General features: G+C 38.7%; 1 long non-coding RNA gene across 2 annotated transcripts in view; it reads right to left on the bottom strand.

Annotated features, from left to right (window-relative positions):
* Positions 1-418: 418 nt before the first annotated feature.
* LOC122685517 overlaps positions 419-16618 on the bottom strand; it is a 38001-nt gene continuing 21801 nt past the window's right edge. Inside the window, exons 2-5 of one of the 2 annotated variants that reach the window (XR_006338420.1) lie at positions 15965-16115; positions 9420-9585; positions 3440-4562; positions 419-1391 (exon numbers count right to left, since the gene is read on the bottom strand). This is a non-coding gene — a long non-coding RNA (uncharacterized LOC122685517). The remainder of the gene's footprint in view (positions 1392-3439; positions 4563-9419; positions 9586-15964; positions 16116-16618) is intronic. The other variant, XR_006338419.1, reaches the window with a different exon arrangement.

Raw genomic sequence — 16618 nt, 5'->3', positions numbered from 1 at the left:
CTATATTAAAAGGGGAAAAAAGCAAGGGACAGAATAGTTTATATAAGGTGCCACCATTTGGTCAAGCAGAGGGAAGAAAATGATGTATGAGTGAATTTGCATCAAAGACCTAGGAAAGGTCAGGCAAAAATGGGACAACACTGGTTGTTGGTGGGAGAAGGTGGTGAGTGGGTAGAGTACTAAGTGGATAGGGTATAAATGAGGGAGGAAAACCTTACTTTTACCTTCTTTGCCTATTGAATTTTGAACCATAGGAATATAGTAGCTTTAAAAAATAAACATATAGACTATTAAAACATAAAGTCAATTTTACTACCTATATGTAATTTATCAGTGTATACTTACAATTTATTATATACAAATAGACATTTAAAACACAGACCTTAAAACTTAATTTTGGGACTTCCCTGCAGTTCAGTGGTTAAGGATCTGTGGTTCCAGTAGAGGGGACATAGGTTTGATCCCTGGCTGGGAACTAAGAGCCCATATGCTGTGAGGCAGGGCTGAAAAATTAAAAAACAAAACAAAACTTAATTTCACAGTAGGTGACAGAACCACTAATATATTAATTTTGAGTTTGATATTTCCTCAGACTCTCAAAAAGTACCTCTTATACCTCTTCAGAGTTGTCCCCTTGCCTCTCCTTTAGGACTTATTAATGCGAAACAACAGAATTTATATGATTATACATGTAAGAAACATTCCATATTTCAAATGATTTCTACAATTTGACTCTTGCCAAGACTATTGCCTGCTCAAGTAGGAAGATACCCTGGAGAAGGGCATGGCAACCCATTCCAGTGTTCTTGCCTGGAGAATCCCCATGGACAGAGGAACCTAGCTGGCTATAGTCCACAGGATCACAGAGTCGACATGACTGAGCAACTAAGCATAGCATAGCACAAGTAGAAAACCTCTGATTCACAATCATTAGCCACTCTTGCCATGAGTCAGCAATAGCTCTTAAGTATATTCAGTTCCACCTAGGCAACTGTCGACTAAGGATATCCAAGTCTCCGTGTGTCTGGGTGTGTGCAGAAGTCAGGCTTTTGCCTGCCCTTAAACATGACCCTACACTCAGCTAGGGGACCAACTTTCCATGCCTGCACAATGCTACACCTTCAGATTAGGGTTTCATGTATACTTTAGAGAGAAGCAAAGGAGTTAATACACTGGGAACAAGTCTGGTAGTAGGGCAATGAGTAAGCAGGAGAGAAAGTGGATGGCTGGTACCTGGTTTTCCCCAAAGCCTGTAAGATCGGGCTGAATGAAAATTAATGTCCTTCCACTTAGTGTTTCTTCTGCGTCAACTCGCTGTTGAAATCCGCTGTCGTAATCTGCTGTCATGTGAACAAGCTGAAGAATCACAGTTTATCTAACAGAGACAAAATCTGACAACAGGATATCACTCTAACCCGATGCTGAATTTGTTAACATTTGAGGCAGGAACTTTTATTTAAATAGAATTGTCACCATATTTTAGTTTAACTGATAACGTTACGGTTTGGGTGGAAATGCTGTTTGTGTGGTTAAAACTTCAGACTGTTTGCCAGGAAGTTTCTCTTTTAAGCTTTGATGATGATCTTGTTTGGGAGAAATAAGACAGGCTCTGAGAGAAATAGGAATGGAGGTTACAAACACGAAGTGAGGCGGGGAGGAGGGGAGACAACTAAGGACATGGACCGTTCAAAAATAACAAAATCTGTTTTCTACAGGCAATGTGCTTTGAGGGGGAAAAAAAAAGGTTCTTGGTAACATGAATGACTCAAACATTGCCTGTTTTTTTTTTGTTGTTGTTCATTTGTTTGTGTCTGTGCTCAGTCATGTCCCACTCTTTGCAACCCTTTGGACTGTAGCCAGCCAGGCTCCTCTGTCCATGGGATTCTCCAGGAAAGAATACTGAAGTGGGTTGCCATTTCCTCCTCCAGGGGATCTTCCTGATCCAGGGATCGAACTCGAATCTCTTGTGTCTCCAACTTTGGTAGGTGGATTCTTTACCACTATGCCACCTGGGAAACCCCAAATATTGTCTGCTGCTGCTAAGTCGCTTCAGTCGTGTCCAATTCTGTGCGGCCCCATAGATGGCAGCCCACCAGGCTCCCCCATCCCTGGGATCCTCCAGGCAAGAACACTGGAGTGGGTTGCCATTTCCTTCTCCAATGCATGAAAGTGAAAAGTGAAAGCGAAGTCACTCAGTCATGTCAGACTCTTCGCGACCCCATGGACTGCAGCCTACCAGGCTCTTCCATCCATGGGATTTTCCAGGCAATAAGACCGGAGTGGGTTGCCATTGCCTTCTCTGAATATTGCCTGAGCTGAATATTGCCTGAGCTTTCTATTTTATTATGTATGCACCTATTTATATAATATATCCTTACCTTTTGCCTAAAAGTATGTAAGTGATGTTTTATTTTTTCTTCTATTGAATTAAAAATGCTCTTTATTTGTATTCTTTAGGTCTTATAAAGGCTGTGGTAATGAACTACTTTACCTTTCTATATTTTCTTTGGTGCAAATTCTACCTCTGGAAACTGAGAGTATTTGATTGCTAAATACAGAGTGGGCCTATTCCCTTGGGAATGAATCACAGACTGTGGTGGTGGAGGAGGAGGAAATGGTGTCCCTATGCAAATACAGCGGTTTCGGTCATGTCTTAGCAGATAGCCTTGTGGAGTACATAAGACCATTTCCAGTATTTGCTTTACTTACCCTTCCTAGTATTTCTAAAGAATATGAGGCATTTACTGACTTGGTTCCCAGGAGTGTAATTGGGATTTCCAACCGGAAATTACAAAAGTTCACAAAGATAATTAGGGAGTTGCAGTTGGCTCCTAAAAGTTTCATCAGTGAATCCTGTTTGGAAGTAAGTCCTGTGCTATAAGGTAGACAATGCTATTTTTTATGAGAGATACAGAATTATGAGCTAAAAGGAACTTTTGAATAGATAAAACATGGAGAAACATTTTATATGAAGAAAATAAAGCTCAGAGAAGCTAAGTAACTTTGTCATTTTAGAAATGTAAATATTTAGCTTAAATCCTTTGTTTTCTATCTACATACTCAATGGCTTGCAGTTTTGTTTTTTTTTTGTCTGTTTATTTTTGGTCAGGTAAAATGAATAGTGTAATTTAGATCTGTCTTTCAAGACTGCAAATTTCAGATAATCCCCATAGATAACCTCTGGGTTCCCACTCCTTTTAAAATGGCTTTGATTCTCATGGATTTACTGTTCAACAAAGCATAGATCTGGAAAATTGCTTTTATCTTAAGGCTTTTCTGACCTTCAAAATCAAGAGCCCTCCCCCCTAATCCAGTTTTCTTATCATGCTCCCTAAATTGGCACTGCAGATGCCCCTGGCTACAGATAGGTGCTTCAAAAGATAGTTTGGAAAAGGAGCCAAATAGGTCACCATATTGGACAGACATTTCTTCCTCCTACCTTCATCAGGTCACATCTGGTTTCTGAATCAAGAGGAGTGAAAGCTAAATATGTAAGGCAGTGTTGATTGTTGTTTAGCCTCTAAGATGCGTCTGACATCTTTGTGACCCCATGGACTGTAGCCCACCAGACTTCTCTGTCCATGAGATTTCCCAGGCAAGAACACTGGAGTGGGTTGCCATTCCCTTCTTCAGAGGATCTTCCTGACCCAGAGATAGAACCTTCATCTCCTGTGTTGGCAGGCAGATTCTTTACCACTGAGCCACCTAGGAAGCCCAAGGCAGTATTTGTTCAAAGTGTACTCAAGAGTAGCTGGAGCTGTGGTGCGTGCCGAAGTGGAAGAATACCTATGAAGAAACGGTCATAGAGAGTTAAAAATCTCATGCATGACTCCTTTTGACCTCGAGAATCTACAGCTGACTGAAGATTCCAGTTACATTCTGGATTGTAAGCTTTCAGTAATGCTGCTGCTGCTAAGTTGCTTCAGTGTCTGACTCTGTGCAATCCCTTAGACGGCAGCCCACCAGGCTCCTCCATCCCTGGGATTCTCCAGGCAAGAATGAGAACCACTCAGAAAGCCCCCTTTATTCAATTTGCCTTTTTCAAGTAGTACAGGCCCAGACAGCACTGTCTCAGTTGGGTCATAACGTTCCTGCAGGTGATCTGAGAACCTGCTCCTTGTAGTTACAACAGCTCATGGTTGATTTTGGGGATTTGTCCATGGGGATTTGTCCACATGATTTCTTCTCTGTTACCAATCATTTTCTTTGCAAACGTGGGAATGCTTATCATTGTTAACAGCTTGATTCTCAAGTCAGCAAATCAGAAGATTTAAATGTATGGAGGAAATATGAAAAACATTATGGTAGTTTGTAGATTTGAAATAATACATTGCTTATTCCTTCTGGAATTCATGTGCTCCAGTCTCTTCTCACTTCCTGCGCCCCATTTATACACTCATATGTGAAACTGAGTGGGGTTCTGTGGGATTCCACAGAGGCAAGGAGGCCTTGCTGTCCCCCATTTCTTGTATGTAAGATTCCAGCCATTGTGACTTTTCTCTGAGTTCCAAAGGGCAGATGTGAACAGTTGCTGATCAAGAGAGGAGCAGCCAAGGAATCACCTGATGAAAGATGAAAGGGGCGAGAGAAACTCATTAATATTAGGAGACAGACCACCTGCGAAGAGACTAGGGGAGTGTAAGACCTCCTTATACCCTAATCTTATCAGAGACCCCACCTTTGACCCACTGCTGTAAACCCTTATCAAGTTCACTGGGGTTGAAGAACATAGTTTTTTTGAGACAGAAGCCTGGTGTGTCTCCCTTTGCCTGCAAAGTAATAAAGCTATCCTTTTCTGCTCCACCCAAACTCTGCTTCTGGGGTTTGATTCAGCACCAGTACACAGAAAGGCCGAGATTTTGGTAACATATGTGCACATGTGTTCATACATTGAATAGTAGTGAGAGAGATGGCCCTTTACTACAGAACTTTCAAAACACGAAAGTGTTCCTGCCCTCCCTATGATAATCAAGCTAAACTTTTTTTCTTTTTAAGGTGATATTCTAAGTGATATTCTGAGGGCTGTCATTCCCAAGCTTCTTTTGAGCCAAGTGTACAAATTGGCACATTTGGCCAATTGATCCTAAAACCCTAGCTGGAACCATAGATTGGAATTTGAATGAAGGGCAGCTTCCTGTGTCATGGCCCGCAGCCTATGAGATGATCTGTTGTGAGATTTCTTCTAGAAGCTGTGTTCATACCAGATAGTGAAAAAATAGACTTTCTTTTCTGATGAGTGTTTTCTAACCAGGTTCATTCTCTCCTGGTGAATCTGAATGTAAGATACTCAAAAATCCTCAAAGAGAGCAGAGTGGTAGGTTAGACTAGGTCCTAGCAATAGTTTGGAACTGTAAATGCAGTTAAGTAGCTTTAGAGAGGAACCTCTAGAGAAGGTTGAGTCATGACATTCTCTACATGGGATACTATGTCTTCAGTGCTGTTTCAGGGCACTGAAAGGCAAGGATTCTGAGATTTCTTGTTCTTCCTTTCCTGTTTATTCCTGTGGTGAACAATCACAGCCTCTGTCAAGCTAAGAGTCTCTCTTTTCCCTTAGTAACCTGAAAAGACTCAACACACCATTAAAAATCTAATTGCTTAAAATGCTGAATGCAGAATATGCTCCGAACTTCCCCTGAGCTACTGCAGGACAAGGTATTTTTTAACTTCACTTGACAAGGGCTAATGATACTGCTTTTTTTTTTTTTTTTGACTCATCTTTTGAACTTTACCAAAACTGCAACCCCAGATTACAACCTTATTTTACCACAAGATCAAGTAATGTGAATAGGAATTGCAGAGGCAAGGACAGAAAAAGCCACAAATATGGTTCTGGCTTGAGATGTCCTAGGTTTTCCTTAAGTATATTAACCATTGCAAGATAAATATCAGCAGAATTGAAGAGATGAACCACAGAATTACTGGACTTCAACTCTCATCATGACAAGATTGAAGCAATAGGAAAAAAATAGAAGTATATGTCCCTTACCAATTTGATAGTAGATTTTGTTTCACTTTTTTTTTCAATAGCAAAATAGTAATAGGTCTTCTGAACACTATCAATCTTTACAATATTTGCTCTGTACTTTTCTTATCATATAACTAATAGTATTTCGTTAATTAATTGTATGATGCTTTTAATCTCCCCAATATCTAGCACAAAATGTATAGGGTTCAGGGACACATTAAAACTTGTAATGTTCTGTTCAAAAATTATTCAGAATTTCAAGGTAATAACAGCAGAGCATTAAAACAAGAGCAGGACCCTTCCAGTGATGGAGCTCTGTACAACGCTATAGGCTGCACACATCTGAAACTGTTTCTGCTAGAACATAATAAGATTTCAACAAGTCTATGCTGACTGAATGACTTGGTGAATAAGTGCTCTAATTGAATATATTTTATATTCTGAAGACTAGAAATTAAATAGTTATAGGTGAGATTAGGGCTACATTACCAATTGCTTCTCCAATAAATCAATCTCAAATATTCATACCTTCAGTCCTACTTTTCACCCAATTGCTCAGAATACAAAATCTGGTCAGTATTAAGAAAATAGGTTAAATTTTTTTTGGCGGGGAGCGGCTGGGCCCCCGGCATTGGAAACATGGAGTCCTACCCACTGGACTGCCAAGAAATTCCCTCAAAATAGATTAATTTTTGTGCTTTCTTTGTTTTGTTCTTGTTCATGCACAAGCTCAATAATTCTAGCCACTCTCTCTCTCATTTTTTTTGACATACCCCCTAGCATGTGGGATCTTATTTCCCAGACCAGGGATTGAACCCATGGCTTCTACATCGGAAGTGCGGAGTCTGATCACCAGGGAAGTCCTGCAACTCTCTTTTTCAACCACCATCTTCCAATTGCTTTAAATAACATCAAGCTTGAACCCAGAAAGATCTCAATTAATATGCAAAAAATATGTTAATTTTAAAAAATATATTTATATACACACTTTCTTAAAAATACTAAAATAACAGGGTAGAAGAAAGTGCAGTTGCTTACAAAACTAGTGTGCGCTATATCTGGGAAGTCTCATACCACTGATAAAGACCAGACTAGTCTAGAAAGAATAATAGCTTGAGGCTAAAATTTACTCAGTACCTCACAAATCAATGACAAATACGTTTCTCTATTCTGTGCCTGACAAAGTATTTTTTCTTTAACTGAAGGAAAAGATTTTTCCCAGAAATGACCTGATTCTGGAGCTGTCAGAAGAAACTTCTTCTGAAATAAATACATTTATCTGAATGATATGCTCAACCAATTTATGCAGAAAAATGAAATTTTTTTCCCCTTAAAGTTAAAAAAAGTAACCTAATAAGAAATTATGATGATTCACCTATGGAGAGTCTTATAGGAATTATTATTACTATTTGCTAGAATCAAGTTTCTCATTGCATGTTGGACCCATGAAACTTTGGCTTTGTTTCCAGTTGTATATTCATGCTATCCTTTTTCATCTAAACTGACTAATTCGCATTTTTCTTCCTCTATTTTTTTCAAGACATGGAGGTGGAAACTTCATGGTTTATTCCTTCCTTCAGTAATAGAATAGAAAGAAAATAGCCTTTGAAAAAGGACAAACTTATATTTGAATCTCAGTTTTACTAATTTCTTCCTGTGTTGTCTTGAAAAAGCTATTTGGTCTTTTTGAATCTCAATTTTACCTTCTATAAAATGGAGATGATTCATCCCTTGCAATTTTTGTTATATAAAGATTCATGCTGATACATGTAGCTTGAATGACACTTGACAGGTATTTAAAACATGGAGATATGATGATGATCACTAATTCTCATTGCTTATAGCTTATTTTCCTTTAATGAAGCTTTTTTTTTGCTCATAATCAAAGGAATTCATGCTTATTATAGAAGACTGGTAATAGTCATAGATATCTAAAGAAGCAGAGAAACAAATTATTCACCATCATGAGATGATAAAAATAATAGATTCACTTCCTGTCATTTTTTTGTATGAATCTTTTTCTTTACATAGTTAAGATCATACTTAGTATGTTGTTTATTTTTTGCTTAACATAGCATAAAGGTGTTTCCATATTCATAAAAGACTTCAATTGTTGCTGAGTAGCCCATTGTATAAATGTCCCCAACTCTTTTTTTTTTTTGACAAGACTCTCAAACCACTTTCATTTCAGTGCTAAAGGGCTAGAAACACCAAGATAATTATGTATTAAATGCTGTGGTAGTTTTCGAGAACGACAGCTTTTAACCTTACAATCCCAGTGCACAGCAACTATTCTTCAGTGATTTGACCTTGAAGCAGCCACTTGGAACCAGTGAACAATAAAATTGGTCCTGCCCACAATGTACACCTCCACAGTAGGGAGAAAAAAAAAAACTGTTTAATAAAAGAAATATTTCCAAAATGACACATGGTTATTATCATGCTGACAGAAATAAAACAAGATGAAGGAGACTGGCAAGCAGATACTCCCAAGCATTCAGCCTTTTGATCTCTGGAGGTCAAGAATTTCAGAATTAGAAGAACAAATAACAAGGAGAGAAGAGAAGGTGGCAGAGGTCAGTCTGTGGTTCAGAGTTAGGATGGGAGGTGGAGAGGGATTCTCACTTGTTCGAGTCCACGTGTGAGGCTTTGGGCCACCAAAGTACAGGTAAGAGGTTGGACTGGCCCAGAAGTATAAAATCACAGCTTCTTTAATAGTTCGCATTAAGAGTTAAGTATACTGAAAAGTGATACAATCCTATATGTTGTTAGATACCACAAGTAAGCTCTTTACAGTTTAAAGTAAATATAGAATATCTCACAAGAATGATAATTTTGTATGCTGGAAATACCTGCCCAAGCTAACAGCCTTTTAAGATTAATTTGTATTGGCAACAGAATAATGATGTCATAAGAGGAAGTAATTATAAGATGTATGATAGTGTTTTTAAATGAATCATACAAATTAAGACTGAGTGGTTTACAGACAACCTTAAAGATTCTCATCGTCTCTCTCCTTTGTGAACTAGACTTTTTATAGATGTATGTTAAAAAGAGGGAGGAATCAGAGCACCAGCTGCTTAAAGAGAAAACTAACCTAAACATAAGACTAAACGAACAAATAATAACAGTTGACTTCATGTCTAAAAGTGATTCTTTTCGGATACATCTTAGTGAGTGCATGCTCAATCGTGTCCAACTCTTTTGCGACCCCATAGACTGTAGCCCACCAGGGTCCACTGTTCGTGAGATTTCCTGGGCAAGAATACTGGAGTGAGTTGCCATTTCCTCCTCCAATAGATCTTCCTGACCCAGGGATCGAACTGTGTCTCCTGCATTGGCAGGTGGGTTCATTACCACTGAGTCACCTTGGAAGCCCATACATCTTAGTAGTGTGTACTAATTTAATTGCAGAAGTCTGGAAGAGGCATGACTTTGAGGAAGGGTAACATACCTCTGAAGTTAACACTACACAGGGATAATTTTCAGGAAGAGATCAGGAAAGCCTTCAGGCACATTAATTGATCAGCTCCTGGGTGCTGATGCAATGATGCCGGAGTTGACGGTCACAGTTGGTGACCTGCTCTGTAGATCTTTATGGAGAGTGACTTAAAGAATTACTGTTGTCCACTGACTTTGTGCCTTTCTGTGGCCTTCCTCATCTCTGCTACAGTCTGCTAGACCCAGGACTTGACGGCATTTTGTCTCTACCTTCTTTATCCCAAGACTCTAAGAGCTCTAGCATCTAAGACTCACCTTTCTGATTTATCTTTTATTCCTTCTTCCTCTTATTTTTACTTCTATCAGAATCAACCAGATTTATAGCAGTGAAGTAGTTTAAAGAGTTCAAAAATATTAGCATTAGTCCTTCGAAAGACAATGATTAATATTTTTCATCAAAATTGGGAAAGGTTTATTGTATATAATGGGGGGGGCGGGATATGTGAAAGTAGCAAGCCCAAGGCCTAGCATAGGTTGATGAAGTGCACAAGGCTGTTTGCTTTCCATAGAGTTAAAATCAAATATGTAAGGACAGACTGAATGGAAGACAAGGCCAACACGGTTATTATTCTCTATACGGTATCATTTGGCCTTGTATTAAATTGACTATTCTAAAGGGACCCATCAATTTAAAAAAAATGATGGTCTGTCCAGCATAAGGCAATTTATAGTCAACATGTTGACCAGGCTAATCTTCACACCCCCTCCCCACCCCGCCTTCTATGTTATCTGAATTTCTTGTCTTCCTTTCCAGAGAGGGGGTGGAGTAGAATCAGCAATTACTTGTGATGGAGCATGAATCTAACCATCATGTGAGCAACTTAGGAGTTTTCTAAATTTTTTAAATTTTTGGCTATGCAGTACATGCACATGGGATCTTAGCTCCCCAACCAGGGATCAAACCCACGCACCCTGCCATGGAAGAGCAGGTTCTGAACACTGACCAGGCTAATCTTTAGGTTTGTTTTGTGTGTGATGAGTAGTAGTGACATTAACTTTTCGATTATCTTTGCCAAAACTGTGTTGTATTACTAAAGACATCAACGAAATAGAAGTTCTTATTGTATTTTTAATAACCTTAATCTGAAGCAGGATTTAACATATGAGAACAATATCTAGACTGGAAAGGAATTAATAGATAATTCAGTGAAACTCCAATAGCTATTTTAATGACATAACTACTAGGAAAGCTCAGCTCTAGAACATGTGACTACATGATCAAAAGAACAGTGCAAAGAATATGGAGAACCAACTCGGATAAATCAAGTTGCTGAATATTTTTCCTTTGAAAGTCAAAATCTTATGACTGCTTCAGCATCATGTTTGAGTGAACATTAAATCTGATCTAGCAAAACAGTAGTTTTGCTTTATTTACCCTTCATGACTTCAGTTCACAAACAACTGAATCAAATCACTGTCCTAGCAAAGAATTATAGCATGTAGGGCATTATTGATCATCAGGTCTAATTCTCAATTCTTATAGAGGATAAAATTGAGGACTAGTTTATACCTTAAAGATGACCTCTAAGTCTATTGTTTCAAGTATTATTTACTTCAACTTCTAAGGGATATACTGGGTAGTTTTGTACTGCCACGTACCCTACTACACTTCTGTACAGTCTTAGTATTTCCTTTTATTATATACTAGAGGACTTGGAAACTTGATACAAGATGTAGGGCAACTGTACAATTAAATGAACGATGTGGGAGCCCTCTGAGGGCTAAGCCATAGAAAGGAATTGTAGTTATTTGTTGCTCATACAGTTCGTTCTCACAGATGTACTGGGTATCATACCATGAAGTAGCCAAAAATCACTACCAGTAAAGTCAGGATATAATCTGTGGTTGACCTTTTATAAAGATAATGATAGATAAAATGATGTGGTCTTGAATTTTCTGCTAGTTAAACTGGTCATAATTTGTAAACATAAACCAACTAAACTTGATTTTATTGTTTTAGGCAAAAAGTTACATATTTTGTTTTGGAGTTTCCGTTGTATTTTTTTCCCCCTATTTGTGTTCAGAATTGGACCTGTTAGTTCAAAAAGAGTCAGCCTTCCAAGGGACCATTGGAGGTCTTTTTAAATGGACAAAAGGAAATGTTATTTCTCTGCATGCAAGAGATATTCGTTAAGGGTGTAGAAGTGAAGTTACTTTCTACAGCTTATTGTTGAGCTTTCTTCTTCTTTATTGAATTGTAAGGAAATAGCTACAGAGGATCATTAATGGGTAGGGCATAAACCTTTTAAATATAATTCAGTTGAAAGTTCTTAAAGATCTAAATTGTCTACCTGGAACTAGAAGGTACCTACAGATTTGCCTGAATGAAATCTTCAGTCATGATTTGTTCATTCCTTCCACAGAGAAAACATCTATATTTCTAAAAGGCAGGTAAGTGACAAGGGAAGGCCACCTTCAGTAAGACCAATTCCCATTTCAAGTGAGGAGCTGCACTTGTTAGAAGTTTACAAAATTTTTATAATTTGCCAATGCTCAAATCTTATTTCACTTTCCCCCACAGTGATTAACAGTGATAGTTTTCAGTGAAAAGGACTTCTGTGCCTGTCTTCAAAGACAGCCCTCCTTACCTGGACCTGAGGTGGGGATCAGCTGTGAGCTTCCCTATTGAGAGTCCTGGCCAGAGAGAGAGGAACCCTGGAGAACAGTGTGGGTGGTGAGGAAGAGGTGAGCCCAGAGGTTGCTGGCATGGAGCTAAGGAGCTGGGACCGAGGTGTTTCTCTGTAGAATTTCCTGATTTCCACAGAAATTCTTTGTTGTTGTTGTTCTTGTTTTTTGGCTGCACCTCAGGGCTTGTGAGATCTTAGCTGCCCAATCAGGGACAGAACCCGGGCCCACAGCCGTGAAAGCACTGCGTCCTCATCATTGGACTGTGTCCAAAATCACTGTTTTCTATAATTTTGATCCACTTCCTGTTCTACATCAATTAATAATAAATTGAGGAATGAAGAAGAGCAGAAATGTTAGGAGAAGATGGAATGTTAGGAGATCTGAGTCCAGATCTTGTTCACATCATTTTGGGTGATAAGGTATTTTACCTTTTTAAGGATCAGCTTCCTTTTCTATAGTATAAGGCTTTCCCCTCCCATGAGATTAAAAAGAAAGTATCTGTTTGGCACCTGACACCAAGTGATCGATAAAATACTTATTTATTCAGAGTTAAAATTTTCTGAAAGTTATTCAATAACAATTGGCATCTGTAAAGAATGAGGAAGAAAAATGGTAAAGTTGTTTTAAAGCTTTGCCTTAAAAGGTCTAGTGGGACTTCTCTGGTGGTCCAGTGGTTGAGACGCCACACTTTCAGCGCAGGGGGAGTGGTTTCCATCTGGTGGGGGAACTGAGATCTCACAGGCTGTGCAGTGCAGCCAAAAAAAAAAAAAAATCAGTCTAGTGAGGAAGCGTATCATTGATATCATAGCACAGCCATTTTGTGAGAGACACCCGGTTTTCACATGCTTATAAGTTTCCTCATGAGTTATCACTGTGGTGAGAAAATCAATACGTGAGTAAATTCAGCCAACATAAGAAAATACTTTTGTGGGCTGATCTATCTACCTAAGAACATACCACACTTCCTTCCAGAATCCGTCAGGGTGAAGACTATTTCATTGTTTTCTCCCTAATGGTTTCCTTAACTTGGCTGTTGGGAGAAAGTCGAAACATGAAAGGTTAAAACGTCTTGCTAAATATTTCTCACAATGTGGTTTAAATTGTTTTGTCTAGTCAAGATCTTAATGGCTTAAATAAAGGGGCTTCTATCATTTCCCTTGGGGAAAATATTTACAGAAGAATAACATGAAAGCTTCCACAACACAGAATTTTTATCATTGTTGGAGATATAGATAAAATCATTCAATTGTACTTATCTTCGCATAGTTACTTTGATAAAGAAAGATTCTTTGTGGTAATGCCTAATGAAAGGTCTAGCTTTCCTGGTGGTGCAGTGGTAAAGAATCCAGCTGCAAATGCAGGAAATGCAAGAGACTTGGATTGGATCCCTGGGTTGGGAAGAGACCCTGATGTAGGAAATAGCAACTGGCTCTAGTATTCTTACTTGGGAAATCCTATGGGCAGAGGAGCCTAGAGGGCTACAGTCCATGGGGTCACAAAAGAATTGGACATGACTTAGTGACTAAACAACAACAAATCAAAGGACTACTTCAGTTCCACTGAGTAAAGAAACCTAGCAATATACGAGTGTGTGCTAAGTCAATTCAGTCATGTCTTACTCTTTTCAACCCCATGGGCTGTACCATGCAAGGTTTCTCTGTCCATGAGATTCTCCAGGCAAGAATACTGGAGTGGCTTGCCATGCCCTCCTCCAGGGGATCATCCTGACCCAGGGATCGAACCTGCATCTCCTGCATTGCAGGCAGATTCTTTACTGCTGAGCCATCGGAGAAGCCCATTGGTTCCTGTAGGTAGAGGTTAAAAGTGATACTCAAACACCTGAAATTCCTGAGGGATTCAAACAAAAACAAAAATAGAACTAAGAATTGACCAATTCAAATGTCCAGTTTTCCAAAACAGTACTGTGCATGTAGATGTTTTTAAGTGTCCACGTGCTTTGCTATAATAGTAATTTCTTATCATGTTGCTACAAATAAAATCATTATAAAATATGAATTAGATAGAAAGTGCCATGTTTGTGGTTTACACTGTCAAACACGGTGGTATTTCTCATCTGTAGGACTTATTACTCCCTAAGGAAGTACTTAGGAATGACTGAGAGCATGTGTTCTAGAGGCCTGGGTTCGAATTATGGCCTTTCCTAGCTGTGTAGCCTATCCTAACTTTCTCAGACAAGCTACTTAACCTTTCTGTGCCCCAGCTTTCCTAATCAAAAAATCAGGAAACAAAAGCACCCGTGAAGTAGGGTTAATATGAAAATTAAATGAGATAACATACGAAGCCTGGAACTGGGTCTGGCTCTTGATAAATATTAGCAATACTTTATCCATATAATATGTATCTCCCTTGCTAGAATCTAAGGGGCAGAAAGCTGTCTTTATTGCTATTTTATTCTCTTGTGGGTAGCTCAGCTGGTAAAGAATCTGCCTGCAATGCAGGAGACCCCAGTTCGATTCCTGGGTCAGGAAGTTCCCCTGGAGACGGGATAGGCTACCCGCTCAAGTATTCTTGGGCTTCCCTCATTGCTCAGATGGTAAAGAATCTGCCTGCAATGTGGGAGGCTTGGGTTTGATCCCTGGTTGGGAAGATCCCCTGGAGGAGGTCATGGCAACCCACTCCAGTATTCTTCCTGGAGAAACCCCATGGACAGAGGAGCCTGGCGGGCTACAGTCCATAGGGTTGCAAAGAGTCGGACAGGACTGAGCGACGAAGCACAGCACATGTACTATAACGGTACACAATGAATAAGGCCGCAAAAATTGGGTCAGCAATCTGAACGTCACTGATACAATTTGTTGGAATAACAACAAAAAGAGTAAGATTTTAGTTAATAATTAGGTATCAATATTATTTCATTAATTGTTACAAACACATCACACTGATACATGATGTCTATCATCGGGAAAGCTCTGTGCCTAGGGCTGGTATATGTAACTCTTTGTACTATCTGCTCTATTTTTTTGTAAATTTAAAATGGTACTAAAAACTAAAGTCAATTACTATGCAGGAAATAATGAATTCCGTCTAAGTTCATGGTCAGATAGTAAGATGACTGAATTAAGACAAACTGAACCAAAGGAATTAGGAAAACCTGAAACTGAAGAGTATCTTGTCTGAACACCAATACTCTAGTCAAAAATGTGATTACTTCATACCTCCAACCAAAAACAATTAAAAGTTCTTGGAAATAGCTTGGAAATAGCAAAAGGCCTAATTTGCTAAAGAGATGGGTCATGGAACTACTATTGACAACAATATATGTTATAGTTCAGCTCACATTTTACATTAAGTTGCTTTGTTTGTACATATGTTTTGTCCTAAAATAACAATCGCATTATTTTAAGAACAATGAGGTAAAGTCCCTTGTGGTCCAGTGGCTAAGACTCTGCTCCCAATGCAGAGGTCTTAGGTTCAATCCTTGGTCAGGGAACTTGTTCCCATATGCTGCAACTAAGTCTTTACATGCTAGAACTAAAGAATCCTGTCTGGCACAACTAACACTTGGTACAGCCAATAAAAAAATTTTTTTAATTGGATATATCTAATTAAAAAGTAATCTACAGGCTAGGTTAAAACCAGTAAGTGCCAGACTGATTCAGAACTGGCACCCTTAGGAAAAGTTGCCTGATAAATATCTAGTGGAGAAAATTGAATAAGAGGGTATACGAAACTGTCTTTGGAATTTCCCTTCAGTGAAATTTCATCACCCATAGAATTACTTTGTATGAAGCACAATAATTACACCCCTAAATTTTCTTCTAGAGGTTTTTGATCTCACAAAATGATAAATACACAGTTCATTCATGTATGAAACATGGACTACTTATAAAAATTTTTAAAAATACTCACAGAAAGATTATTGAAAAGAGTATTATTTTCGTTGTTTAGCCTCTCAGTCATGTCTGATACTTCTGCAACCCCATAGGCTGTAGTCCACCAGGCTCCTCTGTTCATGGAATTTTCCAGGTAAGAATACTGGAGTAGGTTGCCATTTCCTTCTCTAGGGGAAAAGAGGATTAAGTATAAGTATAATCTGGGGTACAATTTTAATTTTGAGATTAACTCATATAAAACTTTAATTCTAGTCAACATTTCCTTTTTTTTTTTTTTTTTAAGTAGAGAAAGGGTTTCTCTGGTGGCTCCACCTGCAATGCGGGAGACCTGGATTCAATCCCTGGGCCGGGAAGATCTCCTAGAGAAGAGAATGGCTACCTACTCCAGTATTCTTGCCTGAGAAATCACATGGACAGAGGAGCCTGGCAGGCTACAGAGCATGGCGTCATAAAGATTTGGACACAACTGAGTGACTTAGTTGAGAAAAATATGACCACTTACTTTCTCCTCCATGAGTATTTTCTCAGAATTGAGTTACTAAATATAAGTTGTTTATAGTGTTTTGTGGAAAAAAAATAATGCTTAACTTAAAATAACTTAATAACCTTTCTTTATTCCTATGCAGAGAGAAAAACTGTTCAGAAAGATAGTCTGGTGACTGTTCTAATC

This window comes from Cervus elaphus, chromosome 28 (genome assembly GCF_910594005.1).
Source record: "Cervus elaphus chromosome 28, mCerEla1.1, whole genome shotgun sequence".
NCBI lineage: Eukaryota > Metazoa > Chordata > Mammalia > Artiodactyla > Cervidae > Cervus > Cervus elaphus.
Note: the sequence above shows the minus strand (reverse complement) of the source record. Positions and strands in the feature narration are given on the sequence as shown.